The sequence below is a fragment of the Bos mutus genome, chromosome 20 (genome assembly GCF_027580195.1).
Source record: "Bos mutus isolate GX-2022 chromosome 20, NWIPB_WYAK_1.1, whole genome shotgun sequence".
In the NCBI taxonomy this organism is placed as follows: Eukaryota; Metazoa; Chordata; class Mammalia; order Artiodactyla; family Bovidae; genus Bos; species Bos mutus.
This window is the reverse complement of record NC_091636.1, coordinates 26137598-26161699: the sequence shown is the minus strand read 5'-3', so window position 1 is coordinate 26161699 and position 24102 is coordinate 26137598. Positions and strand designations below refer to the sequence as shown.

General features: G+C 38.5%; 1 long non-coding RNA gene across 2 annotated transcripts in view; it reads right to left on the bottom strand.

Annotated features, from left to right (window-relative positions):
* LOC138984193 (uncharacterized) overlaps positions 1-24102 on the bottom strand; it is a 282161-nt gene that overhangs the window by 55337 nt on the left and 202722 nt on the right. For both annotated transcript variants that reach the window (XR_011461457.1, XR_011461454.1), the window contains exon 5: positions 8868-8975. This is a non-coding gene — a long non-coding RNA (uncharacterized lncRNA). The remainder of the gene's footprint in view (positions 1-8867; positions 8976-24102) is intronic.

Genomic DNA, 24102 nt, shown 5'->3' with positions numbered 1-24102 from the left:
AAACAGCTTCTGCGGGAGGACTTCCAGATCTGCATGGAAGGAAGGTTGAGTTGGGACTGGCAGAAACTTTCCCCTTTTCTTACTATAGAGAAAGTTTCAGATGCTCTATGGAAAATGAGGCAATTAGGTGAATGCCCCCTGGGAGACTGGCAGTGAATGTTGGAGCACAGTTGCCAGGGACTGGCTTGAATGAGTGCTTTAGGTGGAGAGAGCTGGGGTGGTGTTGGAGAAGCCACATCCTAGTGATGGCCCTTCCTCCTCCTGCCTTTCCAGGTGTGTGGACTGGAGTGAGCTGTCATGTCAGTATGCACAATGTCATCGACGGGTGCTGCCTTGCAAAGAATCATGCCCACTGCCCCCAGCATGCTGTCTGCCTGTGGGAAGCCTGGGATCTGTGAACTGAGGGAGCCGCTGTGGTCTACACAAGGGTCTCCTTGGGGATGCACTGCATTGGCAGAAGGAAGAGGCTCCTGAAAACTTGTGTGGTGTGGTAAACTGTGGTTGACTTGGCAAGGCTTCCCTGTATATGAATCAATGATATGTGTCACTCCACTCAATTAAAAAAATACTTCCAGCAGAATTTCTCAAATGGCTTGTAACAGTACAGATTTTGCATTTCAAGAGTCAGCTTTCTCTTGAAAGACTATGAGGTTTACCAATAATCATATAAAATCCCCCATATTACATATGATTTTTATTATGGCTATGACTGTATAACATCTAATAACCTTTCTCCTAGATGAAGAAAATTAATTGAATCTACTCATCTTCCATCTACTATCTTCTCAGTTTCAATGGGGAAAAAAAAAGAAAAAGTGGAAAACAAATTATTTTTGTTTTAAGAGAATTAAAATAGCTAAGAAAGTATGCCCTTCTATACCAGTAATGATAGACCCTGCCTGGCTCCTACAGCGGATACTGTTTCAAACATTATAACATTTTGTTGATGAACATGCCCAACTGAATTTCTAACCATTCATTTTCTAAATTGTACTTTTTAAAACTTGACAAGACTCGTTTGGTTACTGAATTATATCCTCTTCTGAATTTCTTCCTTCTGAAAGTTCTTTTTTTTTTTTTTTCCTTAAAGGGATATTATCCTTGCTTTGCACAGTTTTCTTAATGGTCAGGTGTTCTCAATCTACTCCACAGCTTCACCATTTCTACTGGTTAATCTTCACATCTGAATCATGTATGTGCTGTGCTGTGTTGTGCTTAGTCGCTCAGTTGGGTCTGACCCATGAGGTCACGACCCCATGGACTGTAGCTCACCAGGTTTCTCTGTCCATGGGGATTCTCCAGGGAAGAATACTGAAGTGGATTGCCGTGCCCTCCTCCAGGGGATCTTCCCAACCCAGTGATCAAAACAGGTCTCCCACATTGCAGGCAGATTCTTTACCATCTGAGCCACCAGGGAAGGCCTAATGGTGTATGGTAAAGGCCAGTTTCACAAGCAAAAGGTATTGCCTTATTAACAATTTACGAGAGAAGAAAACTGAGGATCTGATGTCAGAGGAGGTCTGGCCGAGACTCTGAATTTTATTCTGCGGTTTTCACCCTTTGATTTTTCTTTAAAAGGATCAAATGAGATACAAACCCAGGGGCCACAGGTCCATCCTTCTGAGAGGTGATAGTTAATGCCCAACAGACAGAAAGGACCTCATAATACAATGCGTGTTGTATCCAACTTGATGTTGGTCTACACAGAAATTCAAATATTGAAACCATCTTCCAGGGCCAAGAAGGAAAAAAAAATTTTTTTCAATATAGATCTAGCCAACATTAGGATATGTGTCATTTTTATTGTTATACTCGGTGTGCCCACAAATCCCAAAGCATGTTCCATATTAAGATTTTGGCTTCTATTAAGACCACAACTTTGGTATGGAAAGGCATGTCTCCTTTCATCTAAGTAGGAAAGAAAAACAAAGTAAAGAACAATAAAAAGCAATAGAGGCCTGAAATGTACCTATTTCTACTGATCTCACTAATCATTAATACTAATCTTTAATATTGAACTTCAATTGTTTTTTTACCTATTTCTTTTTACAAGAAATTCTTATGCCCTAAACACTTAATTCCCTTGGTCTCTAATAGTCTACAAGCTGCTTATGTTTTTGTTAAAAATCAGTAGGTTTCAAATTTCATGACCCCTCAATCACATTACCCTCCTAGGATTCTTAACCTAGGGTTCACTTGGATGGGGAAAAAGTATCTGTGACTTTGTCAACAGTACAAATTACAGACTTTTTGTATCATGTCATAACTGTATAGAGGAATTATTTACGCTCAGTGCTGTGTTCAAACCTGGTAACTTTTATGAAAACTCATTGGTAGATGTCATTTTAGTTTCTTAATGTTTCTTAATAAAAGGGCAAATTTATTACTGTGTTACAGAGTTATAAACATTTTGGTAATTGCATGTTATAATAATCCTATGCATTTATGCGTTTGTTTTCTGAAAAATCAAATAAATTACTATTATTCTGAGAGAGAACCTATGATTATTGAAGGAGACGGCGGCACACAGACACTCAAAAGCTAAGAAACTGCATAGCCAGGCCTATGCGAGTGGTGGTGTAGCTCAGGTGATGTATGAAGGATTCGAAGGAGCTAGGGACATAGGGCCTGCTTAATTTTCAAAGTTGGCCATGAAGGGGAAAAACACAGCGTGTGCACTATGTATATGCTATTCCCAACTCCCGCAACCTTGGACAATATTTACATATTTGTCTGCTAAGCTGCTAAGTCACTTCAGTCGTGTCTGACTCTGTGCGACCCCATAGACAGCAGCCCACCAGGCTCCCCCGTCCCTGGGATTCTCCAGGCAAGAACACTGGAGTGGGTTGCCATTTCCTTCTCCAATGCATGGAAGTGAAAAGTGAAAGTGAAGTCGCTCAGTCCTGTCCGACTCTTGGCGACCCCATGAACTGCAGCTTACCAAGCTCCTCCATCCATGGGATTTTCCAGGCAAGAGTACTGGAGTGGGGTGCCATTGCCTTCTCCAACATATTTGTCAGGAGAGAGGGAATAGTTAGCCACCTCATGGTCCAGTCATCATAAAAAAAATGTGTGCATTTAAGTCCACTAACTATTGCCAAACATTCAAACAGACAAAATTCAAGCCACTAATTCCATTGTAAGGATAGTTTTAAACCCTACAAAATACTTCTTTATTTTGAGGCCAATGCAGGAATGACAATCTGAAACAGTTTCTCTTTTTCCGTAGAAATGTTTATAAATCTCATCTAAGGCCTTAAATTGAGACTACCTTGTTCTTGGATGAACTGCACCCAATCTTGTCACATATTTTTGCAGGTTTGTGCTGCCAGTGATGGAAGCCTCATGGTCATTTCAAATATAAAACCTCATGAAGTTCATTTCAAAATGTTTGTAGTGGAGCAGTCCCCTGTTAAATCAGTCCCTCAGCAGAGACGGTGTTGGCCATGGGGTCTGGAATGGAGTACTTAGCATTCCTAAGGAGAAGCTCCTTAGCATCCCCTAAGGAAAATGTAGGTAATTGAAGTAATTAGTGGCACTCATGCACTGAAAACATTTTAATACTACATTTCCTGACTGAGCAGAGGTCCTTTTGCTGATTAAGAGAAAATGTAAAATATAAAATAATGGAAAGGTATGGGTTAGGGAGTGGTCCCTGCTAGAAAGAACTGTCAGAAATTGGGAACTGGGGCTTCTAGAAACTTGAACCCAAAGAGAAATTACTTGTGAAATTTATAGCAGTAACTTTCTCCATCTATTACATCCTTCACTTTTCTTTTCTACCTCCTATTCCTTTCTTCTCCCGTCTCCATTATTTTCTCCTCTAAATGTCCAAACCCTTTCTCTCTTCCATCTTCTCTATTTTTCGTCTCTCCTCTCCCTCTCTTCCTATTAGAAAATTTCCTTTTTGAAAAGGATGTAGTCAAAACATCTCTCAGATAGTGTTTGCATGACATCTTTTGCCCCATTCTTTTGATTTCAAACTACCTGTGTCTTTACATTTAAGGGAATCTCTTGTTAATAGTATATATTTGGGTCATGTATGTGTGAACACAAGTGTATTAATCCAGTCTAATAATCTCTTTTAATTGGAATGCTTAGGCCACTTAAAGCAAATGTAATCACGTATAAAGTGGGATTAGCTCTACAATTCAGCTATTTTCAAATTATCTAATCTGTTCTTCCATCTTCTTTACTTTTTTTCAAATTAAGCAAAGATTGTTTTTATTCATATTTCTTTGATTGGTTTTCTTAGCTCTATCTTTTTGTATTATTTATAATGATTACACTAGATGTTAAAATATGTTCACCTGATTTATTATAGTTTACCTTGAATATTTTATGATATCACATTTTCACCACCCCCTCTGCCTTTTGGTATTGTTGTCATATATATGACTTCCATGTGTTATAAACTTCACAACGCATTGTCATTTTGTTGCTTTTCTCTTTTTGAACTGACTTTTATGTTCACCCACATATATATATATATATATATATATATATATATATATTCTGAGATTTTCCTTTTTTGCCAGTATAGTTTCAAAATACACAAAGCAAAAACTTGATAGATTGCCAATATAAATCACCAGCTCTTCCAGAAAACAAGATTAGGAAATAATTCCAAACTCATTCTATGAAGCCAGAATTACCTGATATCAAAACTAGACATTATAAGAAAAGAAAACTTTAGACCATTGTTACTAATGAGCATAGATGGAAAAGCTTTTAACAGAATTTTAGCTATTTGAATACAACCATATACAAAAAGGATAATACATAATGACAAAGAAGGGTTGATTCCGGGAATGCAGAGTTAACTTTAACATTCAATCAAATCAATCAAACTTCCAGTTATAAAATAAATAACTCATGAAGATTCAGGGTGCAAACATACTGTATTGCATGTCTGAAAATTTCTAACAGCATATGGTAAAAGTCCTCATTACAAAGGAAAAATTGCTGTGACTATGTATGGTGACATGTTAACTAGACTTATTGTGGTGGTCATTTTGCAGTATATACAAATATCAAATCATTATTTTGTGTACCTGAAACTAATGTAATGTTATATGTCAATTATATCTCAATAATTTTTTTTAATCAAGAAAGATAGTTTATTGTGATAGAAAAGCAGAGTCTTTGGGAGTGAGGGGATGTCTGAGTGGAAACACAGTGATGATTCTAAGAGAGGCTGATTTGTATCTTGACCCAGATGATGATTGTGAAAATACATGAACAAAAGGAAGAGAATCATCTCATTAAGACTAAGAAGTAAGTGGTTGTTATTTTCAAGTGAAAAACAGTAACAAATATCTTCTGGCCATTTTCAGAGATCATCAATTTTTTAAAAAATTATATTTGATGTCATAAAAACTTAAACTTTACATAGAGAAAAATACTCTGAACAATTGAAATGGCAAGCCACACTAGTTTTAAACATTGTAACGTATCTTTAATATATAATAACTTTCCTACAAATAGACATAAAGATGAACATAATAATAGAAAAAATAGACATTAACAATGTCTAGATAATTCAGAAAATTAAAAAGCATAAATGGCAAATCAACCTATGAAAATTATGCTTATTTAAAAAAGGAAATCATTATAAAACATAACAAAGCATCATTTTAGCTTATTAAAATGCTGAAGATTTTTTAAAAGGTAATAGAATATTTTAGGGTGAGTATAAAATGTTCTCACATACTGTTGATGAGAAAATATGTTGATACAATTTGCAAAAGTCTAAAAGATATATACTCATCTTAATACAGAAAGCTTTTTCACCAGAATTTACTTAAGAATAAAATAAAAATATGCACAAGTATTCTCTATAGTGAACTTAGCAAAAACAGTAGCAAAGCAATATATGCAGAAAATTTCATTTTCAGAAAACTACATTTATATGCATGTAGAAATATCAGAAGAGATAAAACTAAAATATAATAAAGATAATAGCTGGGGTGGGGTAGTATTATGTTTAAGTTTTAATTTTGTTCATTTCTTTTAATTTATGTGTTTTAGTTTTTGAAAAGCTACTTGATTTCTTAAAAATTCTATAATATGACTCAATTTAAATTTTTAACAATTATAAATATATTTAGGTGAAAATGTGTGTATAGAAAATGACTATGAAGAAAATTAGCATAATATTAACTGCAATACTTACTGCAATGATAGACTTTGGGATATTAATTTTTTCTTTAACACTTTTTCCTACAAAGAACATGTATTTCTTTTTATAACAAACAACTAATTTTTTAAGTAAATGAAGAATTTTTAGTGAAGTACAAGTAGAAAATATATAGTAATTGACATAAATCTCAGGCAAAGCAAGAGAGTCCATCATGGAAAACAGTAATTTAAAATGTTAATTTATGAAATAGTTAAATTAGAAACAACTAAATTATGAACATAAATGGAAAAAAGTCAATGTAAAATCCATGAACATAGAGGCCTCAATGATTTCAGTGTTGACCTGGAACACTGCTAACTAGGCCATTTCTTTGAATAACAATTAGGTCCAGTTAGTTGAGAATGTTTTGGAGAAGGCAATGGCACCCCACTCCAGTACTCTTGCTTGGAAAATCCCATGGATGGAGGAGCCTGGTAGGCTGCAGTCCATGGGGTCGCTAAGAGTCGGACATGACTGAGAGACTTCACTTTCACTCTTCACTTTCATGCATTGGAGAAGGAAATGGCAACCCACTCCAGTGTTCTTGCCTTAGAATCCCAGGGACGGGGGAGCCTGGTGGGCTGCCATCTATGGGGTTGCACAGAGTCGGACATGACTGAAGTGACTTAGCAGCAGTAGCCATTGAGAATATTTAAAAGATTGAAAAAATATATATATTCAGAGTGCCAGATCTGTTTCTCTCTCAGGAATTAAGGAGAGAGATCCTTTCATACGTTTCTTAAGGACACAGATGCTTTCCTGAGACTCCTATGTCCAAGGCATCTAGACCAGGATGAGTTTGGTCTTTGTCTTTGAGCTCCCAGGAATAATGGCATTTTTCTACTACATTATTTATTACTGACATATGTGAGACAGAATTCTAGCTATTTTATAATCAAATTGGCAAAACTAACCAAATTCTCTGGTTGTGCGTTGGTGAGAAAAGCCTGTGATAGCTTTCTCATGACACATCCTCAGTTTTAGAACTCATTTGGAACTTGATGACATTCAGACTGAAAGGGCCAATTTATTTCTTCTCTAACATTACCCCAATATGTGATGAAATGTAGCTTAGAGAAATGGCTTATCTAACCCATGGATAAATGAAAATGACTTTGTCATGTGGTGACTTGAAAGCTTACTTATATTTAGAGTAGTATTCCAGACAATAGTGGTTAGAAAAAGCTCTACACACACAATGAGCCTTTATCCTCTTTCTCCAGATTAGTAGTTTTCAAAGTGTGGTCCCTAGAGTAGCAGCACTGTTAGAAATGCAATGTTTGGGCTGCCCCCTATTACTAAATCAGAAACTCTGGCATTGGGGCCCTGGAATCAGTTATTCAACAAATTCTCTAGATGATGGTAATGAACATAAAGTTTGAGAATGATTGTTCCAGGTGGTCTTTGATATGGATCCTTAGAGAACTACTTAAGAGACTAGAATAACACAATATTAAAAGCTATAGGAAATATTTTTCTCATGATGTTTTTGTGGAGATTTTAGAGCTTTTTAAATCATTTATTATGTTTGAAAGGTAAAAATTCCACATTTATCAGAATTCTTATCATGAATAAATAATACAGTGCGCCATTTAAGAAGAAAAACCATGTGTCAATGTTTTCCTGTTTAACATGAAGCATAGGGGAAATAACAAAATCCTACTAAAAGAACCTTGATCTTGTTTATCTTCCATTACACATTGTCATATAATATTTCTATGTACCCTATCAGTTCAGATCAGTTGTTCAGTTGTGTCCGACTCTTTGTGACCCCACGGAATGTAGCACACCATGTATGTTCATTAAGTTGGACTCATGCTAACATCAAAGTCCTAAACCCTGGCATCCACCAACACTAATACAATAAGAATGTTTTGCTATCATTACCAGGTAGCTCAAAAATTAGAGTTTAATATTATCTCATTTAGCAGCTCAGATATAAGAAAATAGAAGGGGAGAATTTGAGAGTGCTGCTGCTGCTGCTAAGTCGCTTCAGTCGTGTCTGACTCTGTGCGACCCCATAGACGGCAGCCCACCAGGCTCCCCCATCCCTGGGATTCTCCAGGCAAGAACACTGGAGTGGGTTGCCATTTCCTTCTCCAATGCATGAAAGTGAAAAGTGAAAGTGAAGTCGCTCAGTCATGTCCGACTCTTTGTGACCCAATGGACTGCAGCCTACCAGGCTCTTCTGCCCATGGGATTTTCCAGGCAAGAGTACTGGAGTGGGGTGCCATTGTACACATTGCAAAATCTGCAAATTATCAGTGTAGCTCTATGAGTCTGCATTCTACAGCAAGAATACTTTCTAGAAAAGGGAATCAGAATACATGCTTTGGTAGAAGGAAGTGAAATTTGATAAGGGCCTCATGTTCATTTCAACTATACAGGAAAAATATATCTATACAGGAAAATCTAACTATATAACTACACAGAAAAAATATACCAGCAGACAAAACTAAAGCTATTTCTATTCCAGAGTAAATTCTGGGATCCTCAGAAAATTTTGAATGTATCCTCTCTTTAATCTTCAAAGCATAGTGTTTAAGCTATCTCTTGCAATTATCTATTCTTACAAATCTGCAATTTACACAAGACTTTGTGGGGATAGCTCGTCTCTGCTCTGCATGGCGTCAACTGGTATGGCTTAACACTGGGGGCTGGAGTGAGTGAAGATTCATTTACTCACATGTCTGATGACTGATTCCAGTCACTTGTTGAGGATTTTGCTGGGATTGTTGACCACTCACTCACCCATGTCTTCTTCATGTGGCCTGGGCTTCTAAGGGTGAGCACTCTGAGAAAGAAAGACAGGTGAAAAGCCACATTACCTTTTCCAGCCCAGCCTCTAAAGTCAAGGCTGGCAAGACTTCTGTCATTTTTGAATAGTCAGAGCATTCCCTCGCCATCCTTCCCAGAATCCAGGGGAAAGTATATAAACCTCATTTCTTGATGAGCAAGTGCCAAGGTTCTGGGAAAGCATGTAGGACCAGAAATGAAGCTACAGCCATTTTTGCAAAATACAGTACAGCCACAGCCCTCGGTGAACAACAATTTACATTTCTTCTCTGGACATGAGAGTGAGCAAGCCTGCAGACAATTCCAACTTCTAGCCTTAGCGTCAACCCAGCTGTTTGTGAGTGGATGAAAAGAAAGCTAATCCCACTGGGCCCTGGACCAGGCTGCAAACTCATGAGCAAAAGCAAAACATATTGTTTTGCTTTAAGCCTTTATCTATGTATTGGAATGTTATATAGCAGTAGGTAAGTGGAAGACACATTCTCAAATTTTCCCTAGTTAAATACAGGTAAGAGACACAATGACACAGGAGACACTGTTCAACTCAACGAGATTTATAATATAAGAAAGGCTGGCTCTCAAGCTCGCTCTCATTCTATTTCTCCAGAAAGCATTTTGAAATATCTGAGGGTTATTCCAATCATAGTGATAATGCTGAATTCACCTGAATTTATGCAAAAATAGTACATTACAAATTTTGGTACCTTACCTATCATTATAACATACTTCTAATGACACTCCAGTGTGTGATAAGAAGATGCAGATTAGAAAGTACTGTCTCAGACACACTTAGGGGTAAAAATTTCTTCAAAAAAATTTAACAAATAACCCTGAAATTAACAAACGAATGCAAAACTTTGAGCTTAGTTTTATCTATATTTCAAAAAACTCTGCCTCGGGTAGCATGTTGCTGGATAGACAGGAGCATGTACAAATGGAATGGGACATGGAAACACTATCAATAAGCAACTTGCTCTGTTCACTCCGAGAGATGGTGAAGGAACCATCGGTCACTCTCTCTGTCATTGAGCAAGTTCTTCATAAATAACAGTGACCACCATTCTTATTGTTCCCAGTAGAGTCTCAGCATTTTACCTGATTCCACATTCTGTCCAAATAAAATTCTGAATAATAATTTGTGTGGTCATTTTATTCATAAGTCAAGTATTTACAAAAACAACTTGTGGGTTTGTGGGATGTCTTCTGATATCTCTGGACAAATCTTTGGAACAATTTCTGAGAGAATGGATCTGGATAATGTACTTTACATCCCGATCTGGAATCAAGACATGAGGCTCACGTTTGCCCTGGATTCATCATGTTTCATTCTGTTAGCTGTCCTCCTCTTCACAGTCTGACTCCCTGCCAGTTATAACACTACATCTGCTGGTTACAACTGAGCAACAAGAAGACTTTTCACTAAAAGCACTCAACATATTTTTCCAGTGGTCTCCACTGGAACTTTAAATTCAGCCTCTAAGTGCTTTGTAAAATTAATTTGCTTGCTTAGCATTTCATACTTCCTTTAGCACAGTATGTAAGAAAACTGCAGGAAGAAAGTCTTTGCCCGAGTTTTCACTGATAGAAGAGCTTTGCTTTCTACCCAGCATAGTTATGTTGAAAAAGAGTCCCAACCATACCACTTCCATTAAAACACTTTACCTGATTGCCTAGTAAGTCATCCCTGTAATCAAAACATTTTGTTGAATTTTCTGACAGGTACATGGATTTTGATAATTAAGTTATCAGACTTGAAGCTTTCAGACCAATCATTAAAATCTTTCTTGGTCTAAAAATAAAGCCCCAAAGATGATTATATGATTACTATAAAATGGAAAATATGAAACATTAAAACAAGTGGCCTAGTACATGCTGTTTTCAAAATGAAGACAAGATCTTGGTTTTAACCTGCAGGGAGCTCATAGTTGTACATTCTGGGCTAGGCTATAAGTAAAGGGTTTATCATATGACAGATAAAGGCAGAGCCTGATTTCCCTGTCCACCCTCATACCCAAAAGATCAAAAAGTCAATTTATCTCTGAAGTCCAAAACCATCAGTTATGAAAAGTCTTTCACTTAGAGATGACTTTTATTTTCATCAGTCTCCATCAACCTGGAAGCACTGAATATCCAAGTTTGTAAGATACATGCCTCTGATTTGCTCAGAAATATACAGAGTAGACTTGTATGTACATTTGTATATGCATGGATATTTAATATAGCAATAGCTAACACTATCTTTCAAACATTTTGTGGAACAAAAGCAAGCCATCATTTGCATTCATAAAGGACCCCCTCTCTCTTTTTCACAAAAAAATAAGAAGTTTTATTTTTTCTTATTAATACTTTATTTTTTAATTGGAGGAAGATAATTGCTTTACAATGTTGTGATGGTTTTTGCTGTACAACACAAAACAAAAACAAAAACGTGCAAAATTCTGTGAGGCAGGACCTTGCTAGTCTCCTACTACATTGGTTATATTAAGTGCACTTTCAGCAAAGGAAAATCTATAGGCTTTATTATCTATTTGCCCAAATCAAAAGGACTGTAGCCCTGGGGATTGTTGACCATAACTGATCTTTTCCTCATTATTTAAAATAAATGAAGGGATATAAATTTGAAACATCTTATCTGGTCTAAGAGCCAAAAATGCAAGTTTATAAAAGTAAACCCGGAAAAAGGCTTTTTGGGCTAGTTGACAGGCATCCAGGAAGCTGCTATGGCAAGTGTGGCCTGCCTGGTGTTCCTTGACCCTGTGTTCTGAGCTGGGTAGATTGAAACCCAAACTCTCCCTGCCATGTGAGATAGCCCATGGGTTTAATCTTAGGTTTCTGGGATGCTGAGTCTCTTTCATGGCACCATGGCTGCTTCTGGCTTAGCATGTGGTACCAACCAGCAATACACATGCATGTGAGGAAGTCCATAGTGCTAAGGCTCTTCCATGTATCTCTGCAAGAAATCTCATTCAAAGAGTCTAAGTTTGGATAGCTTTAAGATGAAATACAACAATCATAAACTTCATGGGAAATAGATGGGGAAACAGTGGAAACAGTGTCAGACTTTATTTTTCTGGGCTCCAAAATCACTACAGATGGTGACGGCAGCCATGAAATTAAAAGACGCTTACTCCTTGGAAGGAAAGTTATGTCCAACCTAGATAGCATATTGAAAAGCAGAGACATTACTTTGCCAACAAAGGTTCGTCTAGTCAAGGCTATGGTTTTTCCTGTGGTCATGTATGGATGTGAGAGTTGGACTGTGAAGAAGGCTGAGCACCGAAGAATTGATGCTTTTGAACTGTGGTGTTGGAGAAGACTCTTGAGAGTCCCTTGGACTGCAAGGAGATCCAACCAGTCCATTGTGAAGGAGATCAGCCCTGGGATTTCTTTGGAAGGAATGATGCTAAAGCTGAAACTCCAGTACTTTGGCCACCTCATGCGAAGAGTTGACTCACTGGAAAAGACTCTGATGCTGGGAGGGATTAGGGGCAGGAGGAGAAGGGGACGACAGAGGATGAGATGGCTGGATGGCATTGCTGACTCGTGGACGTGAGTCTCAGTGAACTTTGGGAGTTGGTGATGGACAGGGAGGCCTGGCGTGCTGCGATTCATGGGGTCGCAAAGAGTCGGACACGACTGAGCGACTGATCTGATCTAATCTGATCATGTAGGTAGGTAGGCAGAAAGTAAATGATATCATACTGATTGGTCCTGTCACGTCTCCTATCAATAAGAAATCAACTGCCTGTGTTTAAACATATTTAGGTTCTGAGTTTAAACAGTGGCTATTTCTCAAAGGTTTGGAGCTTTGGTAATGAGGCTTCTTTGGGGCCAGAGACTATATTTAACTCACTCTTATATCCCTAGAAGTTAGTACAGTACCTAGCAAAGGTATTCTGTAAATATTAAGAAAATAAAGCATTATAGGCTCAGTTTAGCATGCAAACATGTTTTATGACCATCCTACTTTTATAGTGGAGAAGGAAATGGCAACCCACTCCAGTATTCTTCCCTGGAGAATCCCATGGACAGAGGAGACTGGTGGACTAAAGTCCATGTGGTCGCAAAGAGTTGGACATGACTGAGCAACTAACATACATATAACTTTATAGAGCCTATTCCTTAAATTTGTGTATATGATTCACTAAAATTCCTTTAAATGATAACTGTGCAGCCAATGCTTTATTAATAACTGCAGAAAAAAAACTACAGGGTCTTAGCATTCCCCTCCCCTCTTCTCAATAACCTCCTGTGTTTATCTTGTACTTAGTACAATAATAAAAATATAGTAAAAAGCTTTTCTTCTGGGATAACAGAATTAAAACGTAATGCTGTAATGCTCTTGCCCAGCAACTGTGCAGATTTAGGAAAGATGCTGTTAATGACAAAACACAGACACAATGCTAGGTAGATCTGCTGTTCCTAGAAAGTAGTCTTTTTAGAAGCATTTTACTACAGCCTTTCTTCTCTCAAATCATAGTGACAAGTAAATGTCAGTTCCCAGAAGGATCATAAAGACCACAGAGTCAAGAACATAATTCGTGAGGTAACACACAATACAGCATCTGCAATCCCTGTGCCTTCCCACAAGACAAATACACTCAAGAAATGCTCAAGGACACAGGCATTCCACAGGGTTCCACTTATACTTCCTTGAATACTGCATATTACTGAATCTTGTTCAAGACTCAGAAAACTTGTTTTAACCTAAATTCTTCTCAGGCCCATTTATCCATTTCTATTAGGTTTTGAGGAGAAGGCAATGCCGACCCACTCCAGTACTCTTGCCTGGAAAATCCCCTGGATGGAGGAGCCTGGTGAGCTGCCATCCATGGGGTTGCTAAGAGTCGGACACGACTGGACGACTTCACTTTCACTTTTCACTCTCCTGCATTGGAGAAGGCAATGCCGACCCACTCCAGTACTCTTGCCTGGAAAATCCCCTGGATGGAGGAGCCTTGTAGGCTGCCAACTATGGGGTTGCACAGAGTCGGACACAACTGAAGCTACTCAGCAGCAGCATTAGATTTTGAGCACAACTGGCAGGGAGTGGGAAACAAACAAACAAAACCCCAAGCAAACAAAAGAACCCACTTTCAAGGTATTCAAATTAAGTTTATTTTATTTAACTAGGCACCTTTATCCAGTCCATGGGGTTTCCCTGGTGGCTCAGACAGTGAAGAATCTGCCTGCCTGCAATGCAGGAGACCCAGATTTGATCCCTGGATCAGGAAGATCCCCTAGAGAAGGAAATGGCTACCTACTCTATTATTCTTGACTGGAGAATCCCATGGACAGACAAGCCTGGCATGCCATAGTCCATAGGGTCACACAGAGTCAGACATACCTGAGGGACTAAAACACACACACACACACACACACACACACACACACACTTACATCCATTCCATAAGATGTTAGGAATACACTCTTTCTAGTCTCAAACACAGAATTTAATCTGCTTATTCTCTGAAAGAACTAATTTTACTATCAAAGAATAACTTGAGTCAATTAATCTCATGTTTTTAAATTTCACAATACTATAAAAATTAGAAAAAAATAATCAGGGGAGCTACATAAATTATTTTTTTCTAGGTAAGCTCATTAAGAATTTTCTAACTACTATCCCCATTTTATTATTTTTCAAAATGACATTTTAAACCATAAAAAGTAAGAAGAATATAATTTGAACCTGCATCAGTTCAGTCCAGTTCAGTCACTCAGTCGTGTCGGACTCTTTGTGACTCCCATGGACTGCAGCATGCCAGGCCACCCTGTCCATCAGCAACTCCCAGAGTTTACTTAAACTCATGGCCACTGAGTTGGTGATGCCATCCAACCATCTCATTTTCTGTCATCCCCTTTTCCTCCCACCTTCAATCTTTCCCAGCATAAGGGTCTTTTCCAATGAGTCAGGTCTTTGCATCAGGTGGCCAAAGTATTGGAGTTTCAGCTTCAACATCAGTCCTTCCAATGAACACTCAGGACTGATCTCCTTTAGGATGGACTGGTTGGATCTCCTTGCAGTCCAAGGGACTCTCAAAGAGTCTTCTCCAACACCACAGTTCAAAAGCATCAATTCTTCTGCACTCAGCTTTCTTTATAGTCCAACTCTCACATCCATACATGACTACTGGAAAAACCATAGCCTTGACTAGACGGCCCTTTGTTGGTAAAGTAATGTCTCTGCTTTTTAATATGCTGAACACTCATACAAGCAAAAGTTAGTTTAGAATTATCAAAACTTACCACATTTTAATTTTACTTAATTTTTATGTTAGTAAATTGAACTCATGTTGAGACTCGCTTATGTAATCTATAGTGAGAAGGTTTCCATCACCAATAGAGTACAAAAGCACATATCTAGGAAGACACTGGTGTGGATAAACTGTCTTATTTCCCTGAAGACGTTGATGAAAAATATGTTAGGCTGAGAAGCAAGCATCAACCAGCCTAGACAATTAAGACTCTTTACAGAGCTGTGCCTTGTCTTTCTGCTATTTTGTTTGCTGACATTTACACTTTAAAACCAGCACAAACAGGGTGTCTATCTTATCTTCCATGTACTAATTTGACCCAGAAATACTCTCATATAAGTAGGTACACGAGATACTAATATCAGAAATCTAAACCCCTTCCAGATCCATTTCCATATTTAAAATGAGTTCATCTAACAAATGAGCTTTTCAGTTTATTAACAGCTGACCCATTTCACATACCCTGTTGCGTGTTAGGAGACTGGTTCTTCACAAGATAGTTTCAGTGAAGCCCCACTGATATTGAGTTGTCATGCTGCTTTGATTTACTTCTACAACTCCAACATCATCACAACAGAAAGGTATAATTGGAAGGAAGATGTTCTTAAATATTAAAAGCATAATCAGTGCAAACCAGGTTGAGGAGAAACGATTACCAAGGTTAGACAGCTTCTATCAAGCAGGCATCCATGTGAAATCCCAAGATTCCAAATGATTAAGCAGACTTCAAGAAGGACAACAACCATTTAATTTCTTTACTTCCTGAGGAAAGTACAAAAGGCACAGGTCCCTAAAATGATCTCAGATTGCCTCTTGAGGTAAGTTACTCCTGGTTATAATAAATTTGTTTCCTCTAATTTGTTTATTTCAAGTAAGCAATATGAAACAGGCAAAGGCTAACAGAGTTTTGCCAAGAGAGCACATTGGTCACAGCAAACACCCTTTCCAACAACACAGGAGATGACTCTACACATGGATATCACCAGGTGGTCAATACTGAAATCCGATTGAGTATATTCTTTGCAGCAGAAGATGGAGAAGCTCCAAATGGTCAAAAAACAAGACCAGGAGCTGACTATGGCGCAGATTATGAACTCCTTATTGCAAAATTCAGACTTAAATTGAGGAAAGGAGGGAAAATCACTAGACCATTCAGGTATGACCTAAATCAAATCCCTTATGAGTATACAGTGGAAGTGACAAACGCATTCAAGAGATTAGATCTGTTAGAGTGCTTTAAGAACTATAGACAGAGGTTCGTAACATTGTACAGGAGGTGGTGATCAAAACCATTCCAAAGAGAAGGAAATGCAAAAAAGCAAAATGATTGTCTGAGGACAGCTTACAAATAGCTGAGAAAAGAGTAGTGAAAGGCAAAGGAAAAAAAGGAAAGATATATCCATCTGAATGCAGAGATCCAAAGAATGGCAAGGAGAGATAAGAAAGCCTTCCTAACTGATCAATGCAAAGTGGAGGAAACATTAGAATAGGAAAGACTAGAGATCTCTTCAAAAAGATTAGAAATACCAAGGGAACATATCATGTAGAATGGGCACAATCAAGGACAGAAATGGTATGGACCTAACAAAAGCATAAGACATTAAGAAGAGGTGGCAACAATACACAGAAGAACTACACAAAAAGATCTTCATGACCCAGATAATCATGATGGTGTGATCACTCACCTAGAGCCAGAAATCCAGGAATGTGAAGTCAAGTGGGCCTTAGAAAGCATCACTACAAACAAAGCTAGTGGAGGTGATAAAATTCCAGTTGAGCTATTTCAAATCCTAAAAGATGTTGGTATGAAAGTGCTGCACTCAATATGCCAGCAAACTTGGAAAACTCAGCAGTGGCCACAGGACTGGAAAAGGTCAATTTACATTCCAATCCCAAAGAAAGGCAGTTCCAAAGAATGTTCAAACTACTGCACAATAGCACTCATCTCATATGCTAGCAAAGTAATGCTCAAAATTCTCCAAGACAGGCTTCAAAGATACGTGAACCAAAAACATCCAGATATTCAATATGGATTTAGGAAAGTCAGAGGAACCAGAGATCAAATTGCCAACATCTGTTGGATCATAGAAAAAGCAAGAGAATTCCAGAAAAACACCTACTTCTGCTTCATTGACCATGATAAAGGCTTTGACTGTGTGGATCACAACAAACTGTGGAAAATTCTTCAAGAGATGGGAATACCAGACCACCTTACCTGCCTCCGGAGAAACCTGTATGCAGGTCAAGAAGCAATAGTTGGAACTGGACATGGAACAAAGGATTGGTTCCAAATTGGGAAATGGGTACATTAAGGCTTTATATTGTCACCCTGCTTATTTAACTTATATGCAGGGTCAATTCAGTTCAGTTCAGTAGCTTAGTCGAATTGGACTCTTTGTGACCCAAAGGACCGCAGCATGCTAGGCCACCCTGTCCATCACCAACTCCCATAGTTTACTCAAACTCATGGCCATTGAGTTGGTGATGCCATCCAACCATCTCATTCTCTGTCGTCCCCTTTTCCTCCTGCCCTCAATCTTTGCCAGCATCAGGGTCTTTTCCAATGAGTCAGCTCTTCACATCAGGTGGCTAAAGTATTGGACTTTCAGCTTCAACATCAGTCCTTCAAATATACACTCAGGATTGATCTCCTTTAGGATAGACTGGTTGGAACTCCTTGCAGTCCAAGGAACTCTCAAGAGTCTTCTCCAATACCACAGTTCAAAAGCATCAATTCTTCTGCACTCAGCTTTCTTTATTGTCCAACTCTCATATTCATACATGACCACTGGAAAAACCATAGCTTTGACTAGATGGAACTTTGTTGGCAAAGATGTCTCTGCTTTTTAATATGTTGTCTAGGTTGGTCATAACTTTCTAAGGAGTAAGCATCTTTTAACTTCATGGCTGCAGTCACAGTCTGCAGTGAATTTGGAGCCCAAAAAAATAGTCTGTCATTGTTTCCAGTTTCCCCATCTATTTGCCATGAAGTGATGAGACAGATGCCATGATATTAATTTTATGAATGTTGAGTTTTAAACCAACTTTTTCACTCTCCTCTTTTACTTTCATCAAGAGGCTCTTTAGTTCTTCCCTTTCTGTCATAAGGGTGGTGCCATCTACATATGTGAGGTTACTGATATTTCTCCCAGCAATGTTGATTCCAGCTTGTGCTTCATCCAGCCCAGCATTTTTCATGATGTACTCTGCATATAAGTTAAATAAGCAGGGTAACAATATGCAGCCTTGATGTACTCCTCTTCCTATTTGGATCCAGTCTGTTTTTCCATGTCCAGTTCTAACTGTTGCTTCCTGACCTGCAAACAGGTTTCTCAAGAGGCAGGTCAGGCGGTCTGGTATTCCCATCTCTTTCAGAATTTTCCACAGTTTATTGTGATCCTCACAGTCAAAGGCTTTGGCATAGTCAATAAAGCAGAAATAGATGTTTTTCTGGAACTGTCTTGCTTTTTCAATGATCCAACAGATGTTGGCAATTTCATCTCTGGTTCCTCTGCCTTTTCTAAAAGCAGCTTGAACATCTGTAAATTCACAGTTCACATATTGCTGAAGCCTGGCTTGGAGAATTTTGAGCATTACTTTTCTAGCATGTGCGATAAGTGCAATTGTGCACTACTTTTAGCATTCTTTGGCATTGCCTTTCTTTGGGATTGGAATGAAAACTGCCCTTTTCCAGTCCTGTGGCCACTGCTGAGTTTTCCAAGTTTTCTGGCATATTGCGTGCAACACTTTCACAGCATCATCTTTTAGGATTTGAAATAACTCAACTGAAATTTCATCACTTCCACTAGCTTTGTTTGTAGTGATGCTTCCTAAGGCCCACTTGACTTCACATTCTGGGATGTCTGACTCTAGGTGAGTGATCACACCATCTGACTATCTGTGTCGTGAAGATCTTTTTTGTACAATTCTTCTGTGTATTCTTGCCACCTCTTCTTAATATCTTCTGCTTCTGTTAGGTCCATACCATTTCTGTCCTTTACTGAGCCCATCTTAAAGAGATGGGAATACCAGATCACCTGACCTGCCTCTTGAGAAACCTGTATGCAGGTCAGGAAGCAACTGTTAGAACTGGACATGGAACAACAGACTGGTTCCAAATAGGAAAAGGAGTACGTCAGGCTGTGTATTTTCACCCTGTTTGTTTAACTACTACGCAGAGTACATCATGAGAAACGCTGGGCTGGAGGAAGCGCAAGCTGGAATCAAGATTACCAGGAGAAATATCAATAACCTCAAACGTGCAGATGACACCACCTTATGGCAGAAAGTGAAGAACTAAAGAGCCTCTTGATGAAAGTGAAAGAGGAGAGTGAAAAGTTGGCTTAAAGTTCAACATTCAGAAAACGAAGATCATGGCATCTTGTCCCATCACTTCATGGGAAATAGATGGGGAAACAGTGGAAACAGTGGCTGACTTTATTTTTCTGAGCTCCAAAATCACTGCAGATGGTGATTGCAGCCATGAAATTAAAAGATGCTTACTCCTTGGAAGGAAAGTTATGACCAACCTAGATAGCATATTCAAAAGCGGAGACATTACTTTGCCAACAAAGGTCCATCTAGTCAAGGCTATGGTTTTTCCAGTGGTCATGTATGGATGTGAGAGTTGGACTGTGAAGAAAGCTGAGCGCTAAAGAATTGATGCTTTTAAACTGTGGTGTTGGATAAGACTCTTGAGAGTCCCTTGGACTGCAAGGAGATCCAACCAGTCCATCCTAAAGGAAATCAGTCCTGGGTGTTCATTCGAAGGACTTATGTTGAAGCTGAAACTCCAATACTTTGGCCACCTGATGCAAAGAGCTGACTCATTTGAAAGGACCCTGATGCTGGGAAAGATTGAGGGCAGGAGGAGAAGGGGACAACAGAAGATTATTGGATGGCATCACTGACTCAATGGACATGAGTTTGGGTGGATTCTGGGAGTTGGTGATGGACAGGGAGGCCTGGCGTGCTGCAGTTCATGGGGTCGCAAAGAGTCGGACATAACTGAATGACTGAACTGACTGAACTTGCATGAAATATTCCCTTGGTATCTCTAATTTTCTTGAAGAGATTGCTAGTCTTTCCCATTCTGTGTTCCTCTATTTCTTTGCATCGATCACCAAGGAAGGCTTTTTTTATCTCTCCTTGCTATTCTTTGGAACCTGCATTCAGATGCTTATATCTTTCCTTTTCTCCTTTGCTTTTCACTTCTCTTTTTTTCACAGCTATTTCTAAGGCCTCCTCAGACAGCCATTTTGCTTTTTTGCATTTCTTTTTCTTGGGGATGGTCTTGCTCCCTGTCTCCTGTGCAATGTCAAGAACTTCTGTCCATAGTTCATCAGGCACTCTGTCTATCACATCTAGTCCCTTAAATCTATTTCTCACTTCCACTGTATAATCATAAGGGATTTGATTTAGGTCATACCTGAATGGTCTAGTGGTTTTCCCTACTTTCTTCAATTTAAGTCTGAATTTGGCAATAAGGAATTCATCGTCTGAGCATAGTCAGCTCCCAGTCTTGTTTTGCTGACCATATAGAGCTTCTCCATATTTGCCTGCAAAGAATATAACCAATCAGATTTCGGTGTTGGTCATCTGGTGATGTCCATGTGTACATCATGTGAAATGTTGGGCTGGATGAAGCACAAGCTGAAATCAAGATTTCCAGGAGAGATATCAACAACCTCAGATATGCAGATGATACCACTCTAACTGGGCTTCTCCAATGGCTCAGAGGGTAAAGAATACACCTACAAAGCAGGAGACACACGAGATGTGGGCTCAATCCCTGAGTTAGCAAGATCCCCCAGAGAAGGAAATGGAAACACATTCCTGTATTCCTGCCTGCAAAAAATGCATGGGCAGAGGAGCTTTTTGTGGGCTCCAGTCCAAAAGGTCCAAAGAGTTGGACAAAACTGAGTGGCTAAGCACAAGGCATACCACTCTTATAGCAGAAAGTGAAGAGGAACTAAAGCATATCTATCTTAATGAGAGTGAAAGAGGAGAGTGAAAATCTGGCTTGAAACTCAGCATTCAGAAAATGAAGATATGACATCTGATCCCATCACTTCATGGCAAATAGAAGGGGAAAAAGTTGAAGAGGTGACAGATTTTATTTTCTTGGGCTCCCAAATTACTGCAGACAGTGACTGCAGTCATGAAATTGAAAGATGCTTGCTCCTTGGAAGAGAAGTTATGACAAACCTAGACAGCATATTGACAAGCAAAGACATCACTTTGCTGACAAAGTCCATAAAGTCAAAGGCTATGGCTTTTCCAGTAGTCATGTATGTATGTGAGAAGTGGACCATAGAGAAGGCTGAGCACTGAAGAACAGATGCTTTCAAACTGTGGTGCTGGAGAAGACTCTCTAGAGTCCTTTGAATTGTAAGAAGATCAAACCAGTCAATACTAAAGGAAATCAACCCTGAATATTCATTGAAAGAAGTGATGCTGAAGCTGAATCTCCAATACTTTGGCCACCCTATTCAAAGAGCTGACTCATTAGAAAAGACCTTGATGCTAGGAAAGATTGAAGGTAAAGGTAAGGGGGTGACAGAGGCTGAGATGGTTAGATAGCATCACCGACTCAATGGATATGAATTTGAGCAAACTCTGGAAGATAGTGGAAGACAGAGGAGCCTGGCATGCTATAGTCCTTTGGGTCACAAAGAATAGAACATGACTTAGTGACTAAACAACAATAACAAAATGGAAGAGAATGATGATAAACATTTTACTTGAAACTGCAGCTGAAGTAGTACGTGGAAAGAAATGTCTGAGTTATTTCTAACAACTAGTTTTTCATGGTATAGAGTTAAATGAAGAAAGAATTGCAAAACTCTGCAGATTCTAGGAGATGTTTTTGTTTTGTTATGTTTTAGTCATTTTTTTAATTGAAGTATAATTCATCTGCTATGGTGTGTTAATTTCAGGTGTAGAGCAAAGTGATTCAGTTTTACATATGTATATGTAAATATATACATTGTTTTTCAGATTCATTGCCATTAAAGGTAATTACAAGATATTGAATATAATTCCCTGTGCTATACAGCAAATCCTTGTAGGTTTTCTATTTTATATATAGTAATTTGTATGCTACTGCTACTGCTAAGTCGCTTCAGTCGTGTCCGACTCTGTGCGACCCCATAGACAGCAGCCCACCAGGCTCCCCAGTCCCTGGGATTCTCCAGGCAAGAACACTGGAGTGGGTTGCCATTTCTTCCTCCAATGCATGAAAGTGAAAAGTGAAAGTGAAGTCGCTCAGTCGTGTCCGACTCTTAGCGACCCCATGGACTGCAGCCTACCAGGCTCCTCCGTCCATGGTATTTTCCAGGCAAGAGTATTTATCTCCCCCCACTACTATCCCCTTTGGTAACCATTAGTTTGTTTTCTATATCTGTGAGTCTATTTCTGTCTTATAAATAAGTTAACTTGTATCATTTTTTAGATTCCTCATACAAGTGATATCGTACGACATTCACCTTTTTCTATCTGACTTATTTCACTTAATACGAGAGTCTCTATGTCCATCCATGTTGCTGCAAATGGCAATATTTCGCTCTTTTTATGGTTGATTCATACTCTATCCATTCATCTGTTAGTAAAAATATAGGTTAGTCCATGTTTTGCCTATCATAAATAGTGCTTCTAGCTGGCCATCAATAAAAAGTCTACAAATAATAAATACTGGAGAGTGTGTGAAGAAAAAGGAACACTTCTACATTGTTGGTGGGAATGTAAATTGGTGCAGATACTATGGAGAACAGTATGGAGGTTCCTTATATAAACTAAAAATAGAGTTACCATATGATCCTGCCATCCCACTGCTGAGTATACATCCATCCAGAAAAAAAAACTAATTCAAAAATATACCTGCACTCCAAAGTTTTAGCAGTACTATCTACAAAGGGAGACTATTAATGATAGCTTTTGAATTACTATATAAATCTAATGTCCTATCAGACATTATTACATCCACTTTGTGGTGTTTTATTAAGCATTTATGTTTTGTACTTTTATAGACCATAATTAGTTTGATGGTTACAAGGTTTATGCTTAAGTAGTCATTCCCTGGTGACTCAGACAGGAAAGAATCCACCTTCAATGTGGGAGACCTGAGCTCGATCCCTGGGTTGGGAAGATCCCCTGGAGAAGGGAACAGCTACCCACTCCAGTATTCTGGTCTGGAGAATCCCCATGGACAGAGAAGTCTGACCGGCTACATTCCATGGGGTCCCAAAGAGTTGGACAAAACTGAGCAATTAGGACAGCACAGTCATTTATGAACACAGAAGTTAAATACATGGGTTTGAGTTTCTACTCTTCTAGTTGAAAGGCTAATGGCAAGATTTTAGCATCTTAAGTCTCAAATCCTTCATCCAAAAAAAGAATTTGTAAAAGTAATAATATCTACCATTGAAACTCTTCATGATGTTAAATGATTTAAAACACCAGAAACATAGTGTAACACTGAACAAATAGTAAGAGCTCAATAACTGTGAATTAATATTTCGACATGTACAATACTCATTTGGTTTCTTGTTCCATCACTGCTCCTTGAAGAGAAATAATGCTTTGTTCATCTTTGACCAATGAAGAGTACATAGAAGCGTCAACAGCACAGTTGACTCTAAGTATATTTATTGTACTAACGAGTGAAGGTTAGCAACTTCTTCAGGCTACTTTGGTGTTAGATATCAAAATTCTCCAGCAAAATAAAGCAATAAACATGAAGATATTGCTAGTGATTTGTAATTATATTTAAGTCCTATATTTAATTATCACTTCTCATTTAGTATTGACATGACACTTGAAATAGTTAAACCAATTTTGCTCTATCAAGTCTGACATTTTCAAATATTC